Source organism: Branchiostoma belcheri, unplaced genomic scaffold (genome assembly GCF_001625305.1).
Source record: "Branchiostoma belcheri isolate BF01 breed outbred unplaced genomic scaffold, Haploidv18h27 scaffold238, whole genome shotgun sequence".
Taxonomy (NCBI): Eukaryota; Metazoa; Chordata; class Leptocardii; order Amphioxiformes; family Branchiostomatidae; genus Branchiostoma; species Branchiostoma belcheri.
The window spans coordinates 198,718-211,844 of record NW_017803841.1 but is presented as its reverse complement, the minus strand read 5'-3'; the positions used below and the strand labels follow the sequence as shown (position 1 = coordinate 211,844).

Here is a 13,127-nt window from a genome sequence, read left to right as displayed (position 1 = left end):
CAAAACTGTAATGTTTTGATGTAGTTCAAAACTTCATTTAGTTAGTAAATTACTGTACGGGTAAATTCTCATAATTGATAGATCACCAACTTGTCTTTTTTGTATTTATCTTGGTTTGTCTTGTTTGTAATTATGCATGTATCTTGTCAATGTGTTTATTATATTTCAGTCCATACCATGGTATGGATGAAATATATTGTGTTCTCTCATGTTTCTTCTCCTCCTCCTCCTCCTCCTCCTCCTTCTCCTGCCATTTCTTTAAATGGATTCATCTCTGCCATTTTCCGGCCAAATAACACGAAATTTGGCATGAAGGTAGAGTGGGCAAATACCCCGACGCGTTTTTTTCATTTTTTTTTAAAATTGTTTTATTTGGGTTTTTTGGCCATTTTCAGGCAAAAAATATACATTTTGAGATCTGGTTCCCAGGTACTAAAACCAAATGACCTGAAATTTGGTATGGGGATACCTTGGACATATGTCTACAAAAAGTCATTCAAGCTTTTGACATACACCACTTTAAAATTGGGAAAAATAAGGCTTTTTGGCTATTTTCGGACCCAAAATGTACATTTTTGACTCCTGTGCCCTAATATTAAATCCGAATGACCTGAAATTTGGTATGGGAATACCTTGGACACATGTCCAAAGAATGTCATTCACGATTTTGACATACACAACTTTAAAGTTATGTAAAATAGGGCTTTTTGGCTATTTCCGGCATTGGAAGGTTCCATTTCTGCATGGGGGTGTAGACTATTGGCAGCCATCGTAGGATAGATCCATTTTCGGTATGGGGGATAGGGTGAAGCCATCTGCTGCATTTGCTCTCAAGCAAATGTCGGCCTTTCTAGTTATATTTCAGTCCATACCATGGTATGGATGAAATATATTGTGTTCTCTCATGTTTCTTCTTCTCCTCCTGCCAAACAGTCAAAGGGATTCAACTCCGCCATCATTCAGCCAAATGACTTGAAATTTGGCATGGAGGTAGAGTTCAAACCAGGCTAATACCCCCAGGCGTTTTTCTCATTTTTTTGATACATGCCTTTGAAAAATTTTCATGAAGGTTTTTTGGGGCATTTTTCGCCAAAAAATGGATTTTTGGATCCTAAGCCCTGGTTTTACAACCAAATGGTCTGAAATTCGGTATAAGGGTACCTTGAACATGTGTCTACAGAATAGCAGTCACATATTTGGCATACACCACTTCCAAATGACTCATTTGGGGGACATTAATGGCTATTTTCAGCAAAAAAAGGGCCAAAAGTGCTATACCCGTTCCATGTTCTATCTAAAGAATAGCCTGTTCCATCCATGGAACACGTGTTCCATTGTGGGTTACCTGGGGTCACATTGCATATAAGTCGTGCGTAATGACCCACACATTTAATTTTATGTGCCTAAGACCTTCAAAATGTATCAAATCTCATCATTGTTAGTACTTGCATACCTGTAATAAGATTAGCAAAGCTTTCGGGATTCAATGTGCTTGTTCTTGCATCTTTGTTCTCAATTACATAGCTACTATATAATTCATTTATTTGAGAATCTTTGCCAGTTTTACACTGGGGTAAGTTTGGAATAGTTCACTTTTGCGTGGGAGGGAGATGGACTGAAATATGCTGTATTTGCTCCCAAGCAAATGTCGGCCTCTCTAGTATTCGTTGTATGTTTTTGAGTAGAAGGCGTCATATAAGCAATTTTTGCCTTTTGCCTAATACTCAATAAATATATGTGAATAAAATAAAATAACGGACCTGTTGAATGAAGTACACTGCCGTAGCTGGAGCGATCCACTCCCGAGCGTGGATCCCAGCATCTATCCAAACCGCGCGCTTTGGAGTCTTCTTTGGTACGCCGATCTAGACATATATATATATGTGCAAAACAGTACTTCTGACTTAGCGTATTACAATTCAAAGACTTTTTAACAATGCAGTTGTATTCTTCAACGTGCAGACAAGACAGTGAGCAAACATGATCAACACCATTTAAGCTACGTATACAAGGAAATTACACTCTTTACTTATTTATTCAGCCATTTATTTATTGATTAACTTGGCTGTTCAAAAACACAGCCAGTGGAGCCCAACTAGCCTGTTGGCATTACAAAAGGCTTACCCTGCTGACAAGACAAGACATTGTAATAGCATACAATATTGGCAGCTGAGCAGTCTATAACATTACAGTAAGTTTTATTATAGGAAACGTAATATCAAGACGTCAACAAACCTTCAAGGCCACGACTGATCTTCCCTCAGATGTGTTCGCTACATCTACCAGAGTTGCAAGGTTAGGGTACCTTCCAGCCGTGTCTGTAAGGTACTGAAGTATCTACCAACAGAAAGAGGTATTCCGTAAATAATTTCATCAGGTTGGTAATCGAATGAATAGCAAAGTTCTTTCTTCACAACCATTTACTTTTCACGAGCCGACGTTTCGATTACCGTATGTCATCTTCATCGGGGCAATTCTGACTGGTTTACTGTGCACTGACACTAGATGTTACTTGGTGCATAGTGCACTAAAATATTACATAGTTCACAGTGCACTGTTACTTGGTTCATAGTGCACTTAGGCTAGTTTTTACTGTTAACAATGGATTTCCGAACGTAGTGAAATTGTGACATACATACTAGGCATTGTTACATCATAGGGACATGTTCAATAACAATACTGAGCTATCGCAGTCCAAAATAGAAATTATTAAAAGTATTGTCACATACGTATTGTTACAAAACATAATAGTTACAAACAATAAGAAAACAAATGTTAGTTATTAAGAATGTGATCCGAAACATGACTAAGTTTGTACCCCCCTCATCACGGTTCATGACTTGATTGGATTTTCTAATCCATACAGACTCTTTAATCCAACGGATACATCTGTTGTCCTGTCGGTCTATTACCTTGGCCCCGTCCCAAGAAAGAAGTATTGCGTGACATCCCTTACGTGCCTGGCACTAGTTAGTGTATCCTGATACATGTAGCTTTTATGATGTCCGTCGTTTTCATGTCTCTTTAAATGTCTTCTTCACTTCTCAAATGGAGAAATTCAATAGACATGAATTCTTGTATAGTAAGACGTATGTATTGACTCATCATGTCAAACCTGTAACAAATTAAGCAGACTTCTTGCGTATACGTAGGTATACCTAGTTTGAGAGTAACTGTACTGCAGTATTTATGGAGGCCTGCCCGCCTTAGACCAGGGCCTCCCCCCCCTAAAGTGCCCCATCAGGGGCAATATGGGGGTGTAGCCGGGGCTCTTATAACATCTCAGAGCCCCGGCAAAGATGAAGATATCGGAATTAATATGAGGAACTAACCTCGTCGTAAGGATGATATCTGGCAAAGTTGAACTCGCCGGCTTTGTCTTCTTCTGCCAACTGTTGGTTCACACAAAGATGCTCCTGAATCAACTGACGAAGGTCCCTCATGCGAACTTGGAAATACACTCCGTACTTATGCAACAGATCTTGAATCTCATCCGCGATTGAAGGTCCTACCACCAAATAGGCGACGTCCGTGGTGTCAGGATGCAACGGTCCCCAGTCCCGAAGCTATGTAAGAATGGATTCATTTAGTTATTGGTACCACGCATTGTAGTCAGAGGCTTAATGGATGATTTTATATAAGGCCACAGCAAGTAAATTTTATGGATGGCATCCTCCCCAGACTCCAAATCTAATGCGAGCGGGCGAAAAAAACAAGGCGGGCCGAAAAAAACAAGGTTCCTACATTTTAACATTTTGACTCAATCATTGTACATATTGTTTTTATTCAGTCGGAACATCACATATATACAGACAGCATCACATATCACTGCATCAAAGTAAGAAACAAAACATTAAATCAGGGCCTTTTCTTGTTTCCTCTCTTCATAGTTATCTGCCATCCACCTTCCGGCATGGCAGCAGAAATCTTTGCCCATTTTCGGCATGTTAACCACTGTCAGAAGGCAACAAAATTTTTTTTTCAAAATCGGCGAAAATTAATGCGCGCGCTTAAGTCATCCATAAAAATTACTTGCTGTGGCCTAAAACTGGTTCTGGAAAAAAATATAAATAAGCACCAAACGGACATAAACACGTTGTGAGCACACAACTACCATGGTGCAACAACAGGCTAGGCATTATCAATGGCATTGCCGTTTAAAACCATACTGAATATTATCTACCTCAGTTCCTTCTACCTTATTATTAATAAGGTAGAAGGAACGCAGCCATATTATACAATTCTAAATTGCTTGCTGCAAAATTGAATATATGACTAACGCTGGAAGGCAGAAACATTACGGAAATACTGCTATAGCAATCCTAATACTTTTATTTAATTCGATACACTTAAAATGATGACATCGTGGTAATAATCACTTCCACGTTCTTACTTGTGTGAAATCCGATACGTCGAGCCTAATATTATCTATTATGGACTCGAGGGTGCTGTTCCGAAGTATAACTCTCAGCTCCTGATCCTGATCCTTTCGAACCCTGCAAAGTGCAACAAGAAGGGACCTGCGTGACCATGTATCACAAATCATAAAAATACCAAAAACTTTTAAAGCATAGACGGGTAATTAAAGCTGAAAATGATTGCAAATCTAGAGTTCCCCGATCTCATACCCTCGCCAAATGATGTTAATCTTCATGGCTGACAAATTATGTGCAAATAGAATCCTCATTTCCATGAATTATACCACTATTTTCAACCAAAAGACAGTCTTTTATTAACGGACAGTGCCATTTTATCATTTCGTCATAAATTATGCAAGTAAGGTCCTGATTTGAATACATTATGTTTAATGATGTTTACCTTCACTGAACTTTCACATACAACATGTATGAAATTCCAGGCAGTTATCATTACAGAATTATTTTTTCATTAATTATGCAAATTAAGTCCTTATTTACATAATCAATATCTGCTTGTGTTTCTCTCCTTCTGGTCTCGGACCGGAGTTTTTTTCACGATTTTGGATCCGGCGGACACCCTCAGACCGAAGGGCTATAACTCCGCCAAAAAAAGTACGCCGGGAAATCTCATTACATCAGTCAACGGAGGTTTCCAGCCGGCTTCCGATACAATTTTGGTTATTGTCCGTCGACTCTATAATTTGGGTAGAAACTGTAGTTAAACGTAAATTTTGGATAAGAAAAATGTAGTTTTTTTGCAGTTTTTTCAACGGACCTGCTTGGAAAAAACGAATTTTCCCAGGCTAACGGCTTATATGCTGAAATAGCTTACTACTATAAAAAATATAGGTTGTTGCGATAAGTTTTTCGCAAAATCCGGTGACGCGAACCCCTAGAAATTCCACATAGAACGCAGCTATTTGGGTCATCAGGCGAAAACCGCATCACCCTTGCTCGCGGACTAATACCAAAAACGCTTCGCTGGCCGTCCAACTTCACCGCGCCGAAAAACACTACAATCCCAAGGCTTTTTGATCAATTCAAAACCTAGTTGAAAATCTACAGCGATCGCCGAGCTATGGGGAGCCAAACCTAGCGTGACAACCTCGCAGATCCGGCGATTTACTGCGCACTATTTGGAACCCTGGTCAGAATTAAACTCCGACCCGGAACCTTCTCAATTACCAATTTCACAAGCTTCAATAGTCCTATCATGGAATACAGGTGATTTCTAGAATCTCCCCATAAATTATGCAAATCACATCCATATTTGCATAATTGCCTAATAATTATATCAAGCATTACATAAGCTACCTACATACCAAAAATCACGACGATCCGTCAACCGGTTCTTGAGTTATCCTCGTTTAAATATTTTAAAACAGACAGCCCTGCAGTTCCAGAGCCCAAACTCACGTCACTTCTTCCCCAGCACCTACCATCCAACTTTCGTCACCCTAGCATGTCTAGATCATGAGATATCAAAACCGGAAGTTCAGCTGCAGTACCATAACAAGCCACCAGGGGGCCCAAAATCTAATCAGTTCGAGCTCTCGTCAAGACCTACCCACCTACCAAATACTGTATCAAGATAATCCATCTAAGCTTTCTCGAGTTATGCTGTGACAGACACACACACACACACACACACACACACACCTTCTCCAATTCTTGGCAAAGGTAACTAGACTTATGAAGACAAACTAAGAACTCTAAAACTTCCAACACTGGTCTACAGGAAACTAAGGGGAGACCTAATTAACACATACAAGTACGTGCATGGTCTGTTTGACACACAGAGCCTATTTCAACAAAATACAGAGTCAAGAACAAGAGGCCATAGCATGAGGATAGCAAAAAGGACCTCATGAAATGAAAACACACATTGCCATGGCGACGGTGGTTGCTGTTAGGGTTATTGTTTGCATGGCACTGCCATCATTTCATGACTTGGAGGAAGACTTGGTACCTATTAAGTCTAGACAGATACAGAGCACTCCTCCCCCGAGTGTATAGTGAACGAGCCCCGGGGTCACAGAAAGTATGGCCATCCGGGCCAGGGAGGTCTTCCCAAGCCCAAGCTTTAAGGGTTTCCAGGAATGTGGGCATAGATGTGGGTCAGAAAAATGCCTGTGGACATTCCATTCCTGTGGACAAAATTCCTAGAGAATTCCTAGAATTCTTGCAGATCACACACAATATTGTACCATTAGGCTCCTCCCCGAGACGTCGCCAAAAATAGACTAGACAAGCACATAGAATACCACCCAGTTATGTACGACCACACGGCCTTGGATTGTCCGCATAGGCCGGGCATGACGATCCGGTGAAGGGAAGATCAGACTCAACGGGAAGAGTCTTCCTACCTGGCTGAATGGATCTACTATCTACTATCCACTAGACGCACTGTACTCACCGACGGCACATAGTGTCCAAGTCTTCGTCCCACGCTATGTGAGTGTCCAAGTCTTCGTCCCACGGCCACGCTATGTCAGTGTCCAAGTCTTCGTCCCACGGCCACGCTATGTCAGTGTCCAAGTCTTCGTCCCACGGCCTCGCTATGTCAGTGTCCAAGTCTTCGTCCCACGGCCACGCTATTTCAGTGTCCAAGTCTTCGTCCCACGCTATGTCAGTGTCCAAGTCTTCGTCCCACGCTATGTGAGTGTCCAAGTCTTCGTCCCACGCTATGTGATCTCTGGAAAGCGTAGAGCAACCAAAGACGAACGCCGACAAACAAAGCAAAACCCTCAGAGACGCCATTGGTACTACTGGCTACTATATATCTATAGATAGATAACTAGATAGATAGCAGCACAGACGAGCACCACTAGCAATCCGTACCGAAATACTCTGACAACAGATACATGTATCTTGATCTATATTCAATCTATTTATAACAAGCAAGTGCACAGCTGAGACATACATTCTCTGTAACTTAGCCTCTTCAACGTAGATGGTATTACTTCAATAATTTGAACCTAAATTCCTTGTAGGTCCGAGTGGTAAAGCTAAAAGTTTACATTAGATGCCATCACGTTACGTGGGTCATGGGAGGGGAGTAGTGGCCACAATGTCAGCATTTTCTCCTTAATATTATCACATTACATATCTATAATTGTATCCACCAAAAGAAGAACAAGACCTCACGCACTGACTGACTGTGGATGGACGCGGTTACAAAACAGGAACATCCTTTCTTTGGTCTATAGGCTACAAGGAATTTAGGTTCAAATTATTGAAATGATATCATCGTAAGATGAAGAGGCTAATGTACATTAACTATTCATCTTTTAACTTCCCAAAACCAACAAATTTTGGAAAAGGTGGGACATTACGTTAGACTAAGCTATAATTTTAGACAACCACCTTTCATTATGTAGATTTTAGTTAGGCCACAGCAAGTAAATTTTATGGATGACATAAGCGCGCGCATTAATTTTCGCCTGATGTTGGGAAAAAAACAAGAAATTTTGTTGCCCTCTGACAGTGGTCAACATGCCAAAAATGGGCAAAGATGTCTGTTGCCATGCTGGAAGGTGGATGGCAGATAACATGAAGAGAGGAGACAAGAAAAGGCTGTGATTTAATGTTTTGTTTCTTACTTTGATGCAGTGATATGTGATACTGGCTGTGTATATGTGATGTTCCTACTGAATCAAACCCATTTGTACAATGATTGAGTAAATATTTTACATTGTAGGAACCTTGTTTTTATCGGCCCGCCTTGTTTTTTTTTCGCCCGCTCGCATTAGATTTGGAGTCTGCGGAGGATGTCATCCATAAAATTTACTTGCTGTGGCCTAATCTCTAAACTTATCTCCTAGATATTCAACTCAACATTTCACCAAAGACCAATTCTCTAAACAGCCAACATCTCGTCACCCTATCACAACGTTTCCCCACATCTCCTCCCTTCAAAATTCAATAGATCTATACAAACACCTAAAACTATTTCTAACATCCATGCTAAGATTTACAACATATCACCTATCAATTTCACCCCAATCGAGTATCTGATTTAATAATTTGCATCACTAACAATTAATTAAAAATGGAATCAACAACATTTTAGTGCCTTTCACTAACAAATTTTACTTCATTATGATTAATATCAACCTCCACAAATGCAAACCTATATACCCAAAATACCTACTTTCTCAAAACCACTTACTCATAAAAATAGAATAGACCTAATTTAGATGAAAATGACTGTAGACATTAGAGTAGACTCAGTTCAATGTCTGTATATCTGAAGAACTTGCCATACTTTGTACCCGTTACAAATGTTGTGCAATAAACTTTGACTTGACTTGACATATAATACATCAATATTTATCTCATGTCTTATTACTCATCCCCCAGGACTCACTGTCTCTCCTCCACTAATATCAAGATGGCAGGAAATGATCCACCTCCTCTACACGGTTATATCAAGAGTGTCTCACCAATCAAAGTAGGAAACACTGGGTCAAAATTCTTCCAATTTGAGCAACAAGGCGAAGAAAAGACAACCAAAGGCATCTGCTTCACCCCCCAAAAAAGGAAGCAGATTTCTCAAACCGAAAACGCAAGATCACCTTGCAAAATAACAAAATACAGGACATCAACCAACCCAAAAACTGTTTTTGTGTTCACAGAGAACTCAGAAATAGAGGAATCAGACCTTACCTTTGACATACCACCTCCACCTGTGACAACACTGTCCAAAATCAACGACATTCAGAAAACAGAAAATAACCAAGAAGTGTCAGTCCAACAAAAAATCACTTCAATGGACAACGCAGAAACAATAAACAAAGGATCGAAGAAGTTGCAAAAAAAAAAGAATGCAAAGCATCGGATGAAAAAGGCTAGATCAGATTTGTACTATGGGAACCCGACAAATTCCCTCTGGAGAAAGGACATTCCTACATCATCAAACTTCAGGTTAAAACATACAATGGACGAAAGTATCTGTCAACAACACCGGAGACAACATACGAACAAATTCCAGACCTGCCAATTCCAGACGAACCAACACCAGAGGTGGACAGAGAGCAAGTAACAGGTGACATTATCTCCTAAGAGATAACATCACGTTATCTAAGATGCAACTACTGCAGAAAAAAGCTTCCTGACTCATCTGAAACAATGATAACGTGCAACAACTGTAATATGTCACAGTTATCAAAGAGGTCTCAGAAGAATATCTCCATCAAACTACTACTAGAAACCAAAAACACAAAGATTTCTCTCTCCTGCTTTGCTGACACTTTGGAAAAATATCTCAACCAAAACCCTTGTGACATCAGTGATCATAATTTGAAACTACAGATCCTGGAAAGTGGCGAAAATGTTAACATCACATACAACCCCATGCAAAAACTTGCACAGACTAGTCATTAGTATTTGCTCAATTTAGATACAAAGTTAGAGTGTTGAATAACCGACTACACCATGCAAAGTGAATCTAGCAATATGGTTCATGGTGTTATATCAATGACCATCACTATCAGGCTAAATCATCATGTTGTATTGCAGGCACATACCCAGGGGACAAACCGCATGGGAATTCAAATGAACCGGATTCAGCAGATGTGCGGTGTCGAGGTGAAACAATGGAGAAAATCGGTAAGTTTACCTATGAACTGAATCATGTTAATTTTGTTATGTAAATTGCATGGCTCAAATCAATGTTTATTTGAGGTAACCACACTATAGGAATATCACATGTTTACCTGCAGTTTTCAATTGCACTCTGTACAAAATAATTCATACCAATACGCAATAAGCTTATTGACTGCTGTCCACTCTACTGGTTCGAATTTTCCTACTGTGCACAGCTGAGTCCCGGATGCCAGACTGGTGCACGGTACTCCAACCCTTTGTATGGTGATGAGATCTTCAATGGAAAGATTGAAATAAGATAGTTTTTTGTCTAAAGAAAATGTACAGTAAACCTTACATCTCTAATTATGGCCTAGTGTGTTGTTATCACTTTAGGTGCTGCTGCCTGTGATGTTATACCGAGCATAGCATTTCGGAGGCTGAAGAGGAACTGCCACTAGCAGTACAGCCAGCCAACCTTAAGCAAGTGAACAACAAACGGTACAGGGAGACCAAGAAGAGGAGAGGCGGAATGGCAGCATCTGGGAACAACGGTACTGACCACATTCAGCAGCTCGAGGCACCAGATGACCATCCGTTTGCTCGCCAGGTGATCAGAGGATACAACAAGGTGAGTCTAAATGACAATGCCTATATGATTGAAATGTTAGCACAATATTAGACGTGGGACACCCATATGGCATGATACATATGGTAATGTGGTAGTTCGTCATAAAGCGGAGAAACCTTGACACAATATGATTGAATATTTCTACTCTGATACTACTGTGTAGGCAACAAACCATGACGAGCAACTATAGGATATCAAAAGGTTCTGTTGCACAAGTGCGAACGCGAATAACACGGTGCTGGGGGTAGATAAGACTTTTAACCTTGGACAGACACCGGAGAACATCCGATTTTCTTTGGACCAAAGTACGTACATGGGGGCTCGAAGACTGTTGACTGCAGCATGTTCTTCGACCACATCCGCAGCAGATTGGAGGACCCACCATCCCTGCCAGTTGTCGGAAGCGACAACGAGAGAGCCCTCCGACTGGCAATCGCGAGAGCATGGCTGGGATGCCATCAGCTGTACTGCCACCGCCATCTTCGTAAAGACTGCGCGGATCACCTCCAAAAGAAGATTGGCATGAGCGACAAAGCAAAACGGCCATTCGTCACTGCCGTCTTCGGCGAAAATGGCCTGACAGCCAGGAGCCAAGTGGTGTTTGATGAGCGATTAAGACAGGCAAATAATCTAGCAGCTGCAGGAAACTTTGGGACTTACTTTGAGGAACAGGCAGTACCCTTTGTGAAATCTAACTTTGACGCAGTCGCTCCTGGACCTCGTACAGTTAGTAAAGTCACAATACCAGGAGATCGAGAGAGCAATCAAACACTGGAGACTACAAACTGACAGAAGACTTCAACAGGTTCAAAACACACCGGGACACATGGTGCAGTCTGCCAGAGAAGGACCGTGCAGCACACCTCCACCGCTTTGGACAAGGAGGCTTCCTACATGAAGCTTAATTTTTGGGAAATAATAGGACCTGTACATTTGCAAGCCTGTACTCAATGTATGAAATGTTTTCAAGAACTTAACCTGGGTCAACATAAAATTCTGCCATTGTATGGTTTATTATGCTACCATGTACGCTACTGTGTATAAAGTAACTGTCGACCTCTCAAAAAGAATATTCAGATTATTCATTTCATCTGCAACAGAGTCATCGATGTATACACTGGGTGGCCTGGAAGCGTCCATGATGCGCGTGTTCTGCGAAACTTCCCAGTGTTCAGACGTGCGACCAGAGGAAATGGATTGAGTTTGTTTCCACGGGTATGGGTATTTCCTTTACACCTAGAGGAAAGGTAAAGAATAAATGTAATTCCATTGAAGACTGCTGGCGCATTTCTAACGATTCCTTTCAACTGATACAAGAGAGTGCAATTACACCCAATGAACATATTGGCGTTAATATAAATATTTACATTACATTTTTATGCTTTTTAATTTTATTTCACCCGGTGGATCTCTGGAACTGACGTTCCCGTAGTGCTGCTGGGCGATGCAGCCTACCCCCACCTGCCGTGGCTAATGAAGCCCTATCCAGACAATGGTCACCTGAGCGAAGAGAAGACAACATCCAACTACCGTTTGAGTCAGGCAAGAATGACTGTGGAATGTGCGTTTGGCCGGCTGAAGGGCGGCAGGTGGCGGTGCCTTTCTCAGCAACTGAATATCGACCTGGACCGAGTCCCAACAGTGGTGACGGCCTGCTGCGTATTACACAACGTCTGTGAGGAGCACGGAGAGAACTATTCCAACCAGTGGAATGTCCCTGCTGCTGCCTACAACCCGCAGGTCAGGCCAATCCAGCAGGTGGGACCAAACGCGGCCAGGAACGCCTTGACCTGACTATTTGCTGTCGGTTTCTCCCTGGGTGACGCTCCATAAGTCATTTACATTTCCCTTTCTTCGTACGAAACATACGCGTTTCCTCCTATGGTGTACAATGGATATGACACATTATGTCAAAATACCAGTTATGCATACGACATTTAAAAAAACCTGTGCGGTATACATTTGCACAACTTCCCTGTCACACTTGCTTCATGTTTGACATCTGAGGTACATGGGAATTGCACTGTAGTATGAGGTCATACTTGTTTTTATGTTTTGCAAATATAGATAAATAAACAGTTTCTTATAAGACTACTCTAAGCAACAAGGTTAACATCCCAACGGGGAACAAGCCATCTGTATGGCATTAAAAAACTGTGTGGTATACATATACAAAATTGCTTGATGTTTATAATAAATTTTGACATGTGAGGTACACAGGAATTGCACTGCAGTATGAGGTCACACTTGTTTTTATATGAATAAGCCACACAAATGTACAAAGTTCCGTATTGATAACGGTACCCTCACAAAGTTTGTTCCAGTTCGAACGCTTTGACAACAAAGAGTGAAAAATCTGTTTGAATTATACGGAATGACAAGCGCTTTAACAACTTTGCTTCGCACGCCTTAACGCCGTCTTAGAACTCATTTTTCGCTGGTCCCTGGTCCGACAATCTTCTACCAAAGATGTGTGGATGATTAGAACATAG

The 13,127-nt window shown here is 41.1% G+C and overlaps 1 pseudogene; it reads right to left on the bottom strand.

Annotated features, from left to right (window-relative positions):
- LOC109470874 overlaps window positions 1–3,477 on the bottom strand; it is a 16,536-nt pseudogene extending 13,059 nt beyond the window's left edge.
- Window positions 3,478–13,127: the final 9,650 nt, after the last annotated feature.